Below are 12,074 nucleotides of genomic sequence, written 5' to 3' on the forward strand. Positions count from 1 at the left end.
TCATTTTTGCATTATAACCACATAAAAATAGGAAACCATGATCACAAATGTATATTGTTATCTGATAAATAGTCCGAAAAAACAAAAAGGTTATTGTAATTTTAACATAAAATTTAACGTGAAGAGAATAAAAATAATAAATATTGTATGATGCATTTTAATTTTACTATCTACTTACGCTTATAATAGTTGTGAACAATACAACGTAAAAAAAAAAAATAAATAATCGATTTCTTAATGTTTTTTGTAGGTTGATGAATGGTATAATTGTGTACGACCAAAAATTAATATCACTTGCAATGTTTTTGTTGATTCGCCAGCTTTCACTGAAGAACGTCTATTAGAACATAATTTTCATTCTCACGTTGATTTATTATATTGTAATTACAATATTTCTTTTGCACTTTTGGCCATCAAAGAATATGGACTTGTCTACTATCGTTATGTATTTAATCCGATTGGAATTTTTTGTAGACATTTCAGCAATTTTGTCCTCGTATTTTTTCCTAAAACAATTAGAGTATAGATATCAAATGTTGAATGATGCGTGGAAATATCTACTACCCGGGTTTCTAACCACTTCTAATGAATTGACGCATTCCATAACAGGAATGACGCTGGGTAAAAAACGACTGTTACATACCGAACTATCAGACCTCTTAAGAATATTTAGTAGAGGTTACGGAATAATGCTATAAGGATTCTTTATATTCAGTTATTATGATATGATAGGTGATTTTTATTTTTTTAATTATGGATTTCGATACTACTAATATTATAGTTAAATATTTACCATTAATTTTAAATCTATATAATGTGATACTGGTTCTATCTATTGTCATAGCTGCATCACGTGTTCATGAAAAGGTAATGTCAGTAAAACTATTTCAATTTAAGTAACTATTTATTTTTTATACTTAAATAAATTTATGAATTTTTAATTTATCGACAAATGATTAAATATTGATTATATATACTGTCTCATACCGTTGTTATCTTTTTTGATTCTTCTTTTATTTCTTTTTTATAATATAAATGTATTTATTGCTTTGGGTATATACTCGAACACTTAAATATGATATACTATATATGAACACTATATTATGCGATTGAATTGTAGTTTCAATTGAAATATCATAATTATGTTTTTTTCATCACTGAGAATTTATTAAATGCAAATGAAGGTCACTTTGCTCATCGATTAAAGGATTTCTTGCGTCTTCAAAAGATTTTAATAAATTATGATAGTGGATTTTTGGTTATTTTTTTTTTGAATTTATCAACAATAACATTAGCAAAACTTTTTGAAATACGATATTTGCTAAATTTATAATTGTCGATACTATAACATCAGTTTCTCAGTTTCTTCGCCACTTTTCAAAAATATTAGAAATTTTATATTGCTTATACGTCTTATGTTCATATTAAAGAGTTTTTCTGGCATAAACCTATGACTACAATGATCTAACACACTATAATCACCACTGTACTGAACCATAACTACAGAGAGTGTACTAAAAAAAAGGCGTTGTTACTGAAAATTTAAAATTATTTAATTAACAGAAAAGATTATAAAATTATAATACTATTGAATATTTGATAATTTGTACTGCAATCTGTAACGATAAATACATGAGTGTCTTTTTTCGTTTTACAAACAACTAGTCGATGTTCAGGTAAAAATATTTAAATGTTCGCAAACGAGTTGCAGTGAAGTGTAACATACCTATGTGTATTGTATGGTATATTCTAGTATCTATAGCTCATCAACCTTTTAACGTACACCACTTTTTGTTTTTAATATGTATATATAATTAACACAGAAACAACAATTTTGTAGCGAAAAGAGTTGTATGTCTTATTAAATAATGAAATTTCTTATTGTTATTATTTTTAATTTTATCGTTATTAACACTACATAACCTTGCTAGCTTATTATCTAGTTTTAGTATCGCGGTCGTTATTACAAACTTTTTTTTTCAACGTCTGTGATGATGTGACCATCAAACGGTCTGATCAACACAGACAACAGCCGACGGAATCGTTGACAGCTAGGTGAAACCGCCGACGAGATATTATACATAATTATAATAATATATATATATGAATACACTAAACATTTATACGACTATACATATTTTATTGTAAAATAGAGTTGTTGCGTATAATACTATGTAAAGCCTTGAGGTGGCGACGGATTCAGTAGATTATTGCCAGAACTGCCACTTGTAAATAAGGGTACCTAGTTTCCTACAATTAGTTTGTAAGTCATAAAATGAGCGTTAAAACTTGTATAAAATCCAACAATCATATTATAGAAGATATATTATTTTTAACCCTTTCCACACCATACATAAACATACACACAAACAATAGATTATATTTGCCAATTTAAGCCATTGGCCACTGCTTTCGTTGACTCCAAAAACCGCACACATTTTAAAAATTGTTGATTATTTAATGATTAATTATTTATTCTCATTATTTTCATATTTCATCAAAAAAAATGTATAATATATTCAAAAATTTTAAATTTTCAGAGTTTGATTGGCTAAAACAACTGCCGACATTATTTAAAAACTGTATACAATCTCCATCACGTAAAAATTCTTCCAAAAATTGGAACAAATACTCCTAAAAATAAATAGGCAACAAAAGTGGCAACTAAAGACTTAATTATTGTGTAGTACTTATCTTATAATCTTATCTTTTTACTATTTTCACTAAAAATAAATAGTGTGCGGTACAGCCTTTATACATAAATGTCTTGAAATTTCACAAATGATCATGTTAATAATATTCATCTACACTTTATATACAAAAACCTGATTTTTTTTTTATTTAATACACATATTCAAACTATGGTCAGTCATTATTGCATCAAGAATATCAGAAACACGGTCAATAAACTAAGATAAAATAACACTTTTTATATTTAATACCATAAATTAAGAAACAAAAATAATGTATGCTTTAAAAACCTTTTTTTAAAAAAATTTAGTAAATAATATTATGTAATTTATTATATTATTTTAATTGTGAAATTATAATGTCCTAATGTTAATGTCAATAATATACAGTGACGGTGGTGAACGACGTGAGCTTAATGAAATCAAATTTAAAAAATTAAAATTTATTTTGGTGAATGTATAATTCATTATTATACTATTTTTTTAATATGTAATTGTTGATTTGTCATATGTTGTGGGGTAGTGGGCGGGTTAATAAAATACGATTTTCACACTTCTGATAATGCATGTAATAAACATTAATGATTATTATTAACTAATACAATTTATAACATCAATTCTAAATATTTTTTTCAGGTTAAATTATTTATGAACCAAATATTGATTCTTGAATCAAGTGAAATCACAGCTTTTGGGATTTTTTACATATATTTAAATCTTGTTGTATCCGTAAGTATGCAATTTATTTATTTTGGTTATAACCTAACCTAAACCCGTATGATCAAACAGGCAAGGGTTATTTTGGTGGTACATAACTGACTTTCATCCGTTATCACCTTGGCTATTTTTGACAAGGTTTTATATTGATTAATTGACGCTAAAAAAATTAATAAATAATTTTAGATATTTTTTATGAACCCTTTATATCAATGATAATCTATTTTGCTATTCGAGATTGATAAACTGGGTCCCAAATTACCTTATCATGGTAAGTTGAGTCCCGAAATAAATGTTATTTAACTTATGGTACAATAATATCGTATAAATGGTATAAATTAAAACATATGTGGTTATTTTCTCGGTAAAAACTTAAATGATAACGATTTAAAAAATTCAACTTCAACATGATATAATTCACAACTATTTATTGCACTCTCGGTGGTAGCTAAAAATTTAAAGCAAATATTTGTGAGAAATATTACATCAGGTGATATTAAGTGTCTAATATGTAATCAGAAAATATCTGTGTGTGGTGGTAATGCTTTTAAATCGTCCACAAAATATTTGCTAACTTCTTCAGTTTTTAAAAATGGGAAACAAAAAATATTTTTAAAAAAAATTTCTTTTTCTATATTTAAACTGTTGTACTATACATATAAAACTATAAAGTTTAAATTTAATGATATTTTAGACTTAGTTTCGCCAATGGTTTACAGCCGAGACCCAAAATTTTTAGACATTTTTACCACCTTCAAAATGTATAAAATATATCAAGATATATTTATAGAATTATATTATAATATTATGATCAATATCTGTGAGCAATTGTTGGATATGTGTATCCAATTTTTGTGGATTACAAGCAAACATATGCTAATGTAGACAGAGAAGAGCTTCGGAAGATATTGAAAATTTTTGGGGAATGAAAATATACGTTGACATTTTTAAAGTTGCAATGTAAAACACAAAAGTATATTTTAACCAAATAAATTCAAAATTTAAAAAAAAAAATTATAATGTCGCATATTCAATGATTATTACAATTAAATAATATAATTCAATTTATTATTATATTATGTTAATGGAATTACAGTTTCCTAATGTTAATTTTAATAATATGTAATGGTCGTGGTGAACAATCTTTGCATAAAGTAATTTAATTTTAAGAATTAAATTTTTGTAGATGAATAATTAATTTCATACGATTTGTTTTGTATATTAAATGCTGATGTGTATTGTGGCCTACAATATATAAATTCTGAATTAGCATATTATAGTTTTAAATTAAATATATTGTGAGGTAGTAGGTGGAACAATGAAATATGATTTTCACACTTCTAATAATGTATGTGAGCATTAATGATCATTTTAATAATATACATCATATGATTTTATTTTTAAACTAAATAATTTATATGATCAATTCTAAATATTTATTTTATAGTCTTTTTGGTTATAACCTTTCCTAAATCCGTATAACCAAACAGCCGACGGTTATTTTTACGGAAAGTAAAATAGCCCTTATCCGTTATCTTTTTATCTTTTTTGGTAAATTTACCATACAAGGTTGTTTAGTTTGTCAAATCACTGATTTCTGACGTCGTCAGAAGATTTAAAAATTGTAAAATTAGTTAGTGTTATTATTCTGGATTAATAGATTGATCTTAGTAATAATTTTTAATCAATAGGAGGTAAATATTTAAATAATAATCATAGAATATTAAAATAATAAAAACTGTTTTAATAATAATAGCTCAACTGGTACAATGAGTGTATTTTACCAGAATAAGGAATTTTAGACTCGTCTAAGTATAATTATAATTATTATTGTTCTTACCTATTCAAATTATTTTTCTAAATTTTACCTATCATTTTATATGCATTTTCTTATGTTACAAATAACACGCACATACACACACACACACACACACTCATATATATAATGCAAATATCAATTTTTTTTATCATTTTATACTATTTTACTTTTTCACAAACTATATAACCTATAGTTATTGTATTTATCCTTTTATTATAAATATAATTATTATTTACATATTTACCTCCCCTATTTTATGTATTGGTATTATAACCAAGTAAATAATAATAATATGTATAGAGTATAGACAACAGGTTTATTTTTATTTAGGTAGTTAGAATGGAATTGGTCGAAAAAAACAAGGTACTTTTGAGCGCAACTTGTACACATCCTCTCCAACGAGCTACCGTTGCGATGGAATGAACTAGCTTAAATCTGACAACAGCCCCATGCAGGATCATAGGATACTAAGGATCATAAGAATACATCCCTCACCATTATTTTGCCAGTCACCACTTCGCCGCGATGCTTAGTTTTGGTTTGGAATCTGTTAACCAATGTATATGGAGAAAAGTGTATGGACATAAAAAATGTACGGAAGTTAGGGAGTGTAGTGAATTTACAGATGCCTGTTGAAATGTCCATGATGAGGGTGGCTGCGGGCATCAATCAGTTTTGGACGCAACAGTGACGAAAGTTGAGCAACTTGTATTTGTGGATGGACGTGTGATTATGCGAGAGATTACTAAACTGATAGAGAATTTCTTAAGAATACCGTGGATAAAGTTTTAACAGTTATTTTAAAGTATCACAAGGTATTTGTACCACGAAAACGCCCGACCTCACGTCGCCGACACTACAACGGATCTCCTCGATAAGTCTGAGGGGGGGGGAAATCTTTGACCAACCTTCTGACTAGAATATAATACGAATCTGCATGAAAATGCCGAAACGTTGTGGTAAAAAAATATATATAATTATAATAATAATTGTTATCAAATTGTATTGTAGGTAATACAATTAAACGAATATTTATTTTCTCTATCTATCTCTCATATAATATAGAAACAAAAATATTTCGTATTTATACGATTAAGACTCTCTGGTTTAGTTTAAGACAAAGGCACTTACAAAACATTTTATAAAAACGAATATTTCCTGTGGTTTGGCCGGATAGGTTTTTAATTTTTACATTTTTTTATAAATATAAGAATGTTTAAATTTGAAATAATTTGGATTATTTTTAGCCAGTTTTGAAACATTGATTTGTTCAGACAATTATTATTCTTATTTTTTAGTTTTGTACATATTTGTTTGCATATTAAGCATAGCTAACTATTATTCAAGGTGTAAAATCATTATTATACAAATAATAAATTTTTTATTATTAATAATAGAAATTTTATTATAGGTAATACGTTTTATACTGTTACCTAATTTTCCTTTCTGACGGATCTGACATGAAGTCAATTTAACCTATTTTTATCTTGACAGATTTTTCACTAAAAAAAAAAAGCAAGTATTAAGTATAGTATATGTATATTACTTTCAAAAAAAAAAACTAGTTGCTTGATTGAATATGGATTCTTTAAAACTAGACGTCTAATAAGTTTGTACTGCCAAAAATTTCATCACAATGTGAAATATAAATAATAGCCAAAACATACTAATAATAATAGTCAAGGAAAAAATAGCAGACTTGATCATAAACATGTCAATGTCTGTTATTATTACTAACCGAATTAATTTCGAATACAAATATCTAACATAAACTTTGTCGGAATATTTGAAATTTGAATTACCTAAATAAATAATAATTCTTCGTGATATAATAGAATTGATTTAATTTTCAATTATTTCAATGGTTTAGACTATAATTTAATTTATATAATTATATAATAGAAACAAATATTTATTTACGACAATTGAATATTTTGTTTGGTCGTATTTTAATGTGCAAAAAATAATTCTCTTAAAATGACGACTGTTTATAAAACAAATTTAAAGATAATTTTATACTTGTGCAAATTTATTGGAATCATTAACATGTCTTACGTATTACAATATGATGGATTATTAATCCAAAGTACAGACTTAATGTATAAATGTCTTGAAATTTCACGAATGATTTTATTAATAATATTCACCCACAATTTATACATAAATACTGATTTTGTTCATGTAATATATGTATTCAAATTATGGTCAGTGATTATTGCATCAAGAATATCAGAAACATGGTTAATAAGGTAAGATCACATGTATCATCCAGCCCTGTTCATTAAATTATCTTTTTCGTGTTAGCTTTTGATAAATTATAAGGGACACATATACGACTTTATAAATTGTAATTATTATAAAATGTATGCATGCCAAACTATCACTAATATTTAAGTCAAAGATAACTCATATAATATACAAACGATCGCCAAAATAATTTAATTACAATCATTTTTACGAGTATACGTGCTTTTTTTATACGAAGCAAAACAAATTTGGTTAATATAACTTTATTTCCAACAATTAAGGCTCCTCAGCTAAAAATTCAAAACTATTTTGCAAGTTCTTAAATACCGATTAAAGTCTACTCTCTTCGGATCTAAGTCGTACAACGATGTATATTTTTCTAACAAAAAAGAAATATCAAATATTTTTTTTTTAAATCTATTAATTTAACATTTTTAATAGTGTTAAACACGAGTAATGTTTATGAAAAACTGAATCGCTTAAATTCAAAAACATATGTAAGACCTGACAAAACATTAATTTTATTTTTTATTTAATGTTAATCTACTCTAACTATTCCCACATTAAACATATTTAATAAAACTTAATCATATATTTCTGAAGGAATATAAGGTTAGTTATCAATCGTCAATTTCCAAAGACGGTGATATTAGCAAAGTACCAAACTTTTGTCAAATTTCAATTATTTGGGTTATTCAAAATATTCAACATTTTTGGATCTACAATAATTCATTAATTATTTAAAAATATTATTGTTAATCACCATATTGAAAATGTCATAATCGTCGACATACAAATTTTCAAAAGGTTTTTGAATAATTTATCAGAATACATTTGTTATCGAATAATATCGTTAAGATTTTAAAAACTTTTATCTTTTACTAGCCTCCAATATTCCTGACAGAAAACAATATGTATTTTTGTTGGAATATTTGTAGGTAACTTCTGGTGTTTCTCAAGAATCTTCTAATACATCTATCTTATTTAATTTAATCATTAATGACATAAAGTTTTCCAAATTACTTATATTATTATTTTCTGACGATCGAAAACCTTTTCATATTATAAAAACGTCAAATTTTTAAAAATGGCTTTCAAAAATTAAATTGCAGTGAAATCGTTAAATTCCGCATGTTTAGTATGTACAATCCTTTATAATTTTGTTATTACGCAGTATTTCAATTATTACATTATTTTACATAATAATAATTTATTATTTGTCGACTGTGAAATAATAATGATTATTGACTTACCTTCATAAATAATAATTTTTCATGACATATTGTAATCATTTATTTTTCAATTATTTCAATGGTTTAGATTAATTGAATTTATAACTGCATTATTGAAACAAGTATTTATTAATGAGTACTTATCGAACATTTCGTTTCTACATTTAGTACTCATAAAAGCATTTTCTTAAAATGATGAGTGTTTATAAGAAAATTATATACTTGAGCCAGTTTATTGGTATCATTAACATGTCTTACGTATTACAATCAGACGGATTATTAATTCAAAGTACCGATATAATATATAAATGTCTTGAAATATCGCGAATGATCATGTTAATAATATTCACTTACTTTTTAAGCATAAATACTGATTTTATTCATTTAATAAAATTATTCAAAACTATGGTCAATCATTTTTTCATCAAGAATATCAGAAACACGGTTAATAACGTAAGATAAATAATAAGTTTTATATTTAATACCGATAAATTATGAAACAAATATTATTTAAAACGTTTTTTTTTCAAACATTCAGAACATTTAAAACACATACAGAATAACTTATTTACAATCTTTATCTAAATCACCTTTTTGGGCGAGTGAGTGAGTGAAGCTCCAATTTTTGAATAATTAAAAGCTCATAGCCAGCCTATAACTTTTCTACTATGTTCCAAAAAAATTAATTTTGATATTTACTATAGTTGGATGCTTGGATGAGATATATTTTAAATAAATAATAATATTATAAAATATTGTGGAGTTTTTTAAATAATAATTAAAAAATAATATTATCTATATTGTCATATTAATGTTATATATTATTAGAAAATTGTATAACCATATTATTTTATTTATTTTGATGTTGGCAACGCCATATATGCCAACTGTTTTATAAATAAAATTCTATTAATTTCATTGTTTTGAAATTACGTCATCACTAAACTTGTACATTTTTCTTTTTCGTATATTTCTCAACGTCTATAATTCAAATTTGAAATACGCATTTTTACATTTATACCACATTATACTTTCTTTAAGACCTCGACTAATTGAAATACTAGGACTTAGAGAGTGAAATATGCCATTCAATTTAAAATGGAATGATTTGAACTATGACTACAGTACACATCATGCAATTCGGATAGATCCCTCTCGTGTGTTAATGAGGTGACATACAATTGGGAATTTTTCGTTTTTTTAGCACACAATTCAGATGCAGCAAAAAATACGCATCTTTGAAAAATCAATTCCTTCAACACTCACTCAGAATATAAATCAAACAATAAGAAATAAAAATAGTCAATGGCATTGAACGCATTATATAATCAAATTTATCCTTAAATTAGAAAACAGACATGATAACTTATATATTTTTGATTTTTAAGAGAAGAATTTTTTATTGTATAACATATACCGTAAAAATAAAATAAGCAAATAATTTTTTTCACATGATATTGTTGTAGGTTGATGAATGGTATAATCGAATACGACCAAAAACTCAAATCATTACCAAAGGTTTTGTTGATTCACCAATCTTCACAGAGAAAAAAATATTGGAACATAATATTCATTTTCACGTCAATTTATTATATAGCAATAACAATAATTGGTCTGCATTATGGCCACCGAAGACCAAAGACATCATTATGATTTTCGTATATTATATTCGATTAGAGTTCTTCGTGAGTATTTCAGTAATGTTTTCCTCGTATTTTTCCCTATATCAATTGGAGTATAGATTCGAAATGTTAAATCATTCGTGGAAATACCTTCTACCCGGATTTCTAACCAATCCTGGGGAATTGACACATTCCATAACAGAAATGACGCTGGATAAACTTCGGCTGCTACACGCTGAGCTATCAGATCTATTAAGAATATTCAGTGAGGGTTACGGACAAATACTATTAGGATACTTCGTATTCACTTATATTGATATGCTACTTAGTTTATATTTTTCAATTAATGTTACTCTCCAAAAGTAGAAGTATATAATTTCACCAATTTAGTGAAAAAATGTTTACCATACATTTTCCAAATACAGAATGTCATACTAGTATTATCTATCATCATTGCTGCATCACGTGTCCATGAAAAGGTATCGTCAGTAAAAATATTTGAGGAACTATTATAATATATACTTAAATAAATCGATGATTTTATAATATAGCATCATCAATAAAATTTATAATTTACACTATATACACTATTTGCCCTTTTTATATCATGTATCTTAAGTTTTTTTTTTTTAATTATTTATTAATTTATAATATTATATACTATTTTGGGTAAATAAATGATGGATTAATTCGATGGCATATAATTATAGTTAAAATTTCAACACTATATTTTTAGTTATGATATATATTTTACTTTGGTAAATCACAACCCGACTTGTAGTTAAATATTTATAAACAGAATGGCGTGTGTAAAATATGCTTTATAATAGTAATAGCCTCTCAATTGTATTTCGTTTATACTTGACGAAAGTATTTTTTCTTAATTATATGTATTTATAAAATGTATATTATTTATTATTGAATTACATTTGGTTAAAACTGGAGCAAAATTTATTTTATAAAGTATAATCATTTAATATTATATTTGACATGTCTTTTAGAGATAATCGCTGTATTCTATTTTATTACATACTTAATGTTTGAACTATTCTTCAATACATATGTTATCATTATACAAAAATAATACATTTTAATGATTTTATGATGTTTTTGGTTATATATTTACAGAAACGGAAGATGATATCACATGTACGATTAATAAGGATTTCAAATTTATCAGCCAACCTAAAAATACAAGTGAAGATAATATAATAAGTACAATTTATTATATCATTTAGACTAAATTATACTTCCCTAATATGATGTTAATAATTACACAGTGGCGTGGTGAACAAAGTTTACCCATGATATGTCATAGTTCAAAAAATTAATTAAAGTATGAAGTTTTAAATAATTATCAATCTATTTATTTGAATTTAATTGTTGATGTGAAGTAATATATATTCTAAATAAGCATACAGTTTTAAATTAAATATTATGCTTTAAAGTAAGGATTACTGGAATATGCTTTCACGCCACTGATAATGCAAGTAGACATTAATAAAGATTTAAAATGATATGATTTTAATTTAAAATACAAAACACAATTCATAACACCTATTATAAATGTATATTAGTTGAAATGTTTGTGAATCAAATATCAGTTCTTGAATCAAGCGAAATCACAGCTTTTGGAATTTTCAGCATAAATTTAAATCTTGTTATAACAGTAAGTCTCAATTTAATTATTATTATAACCTAACCCTAACCATATAACCTATTGGGGTGAGGATTATTTTTGCGGAAA

General features: G+C 25.4%; 2 pseudogenes; both read left to right on the forward strand.

The window, feature by feature from the left end:
* The first annotated feature begins 254 nt into the window (after nt 1-254).
* On the forward strand, nt 255-900 carry LOC113558298 (annotated as a pseudogene).
* A 9,275-nt stretch (nt 901-10,175) lies between these two features.
* LOC113558299 overlaps nt 10,176-12,074 on the forward strand; it is a 3,532-nt pseudogene continuing 1,633 nt past the window's right edge.

This window comes from Rhopalosiphum maidis, chromosome 3 (assembly GCF_003676215.2).
Source record: "Rhopalosiphum maidis isolate BTI-1 chromosome 3, ASM367621v3, whole genome shotgun sequence".
Taxonomy (NCBI): domain Eukaryota; kingdom Metazoa; phylum Arthropoda; class Insecta; order Hemiptera; family Aphididae; genus Rhopalosiphum; species Rhopalosiphum maidis.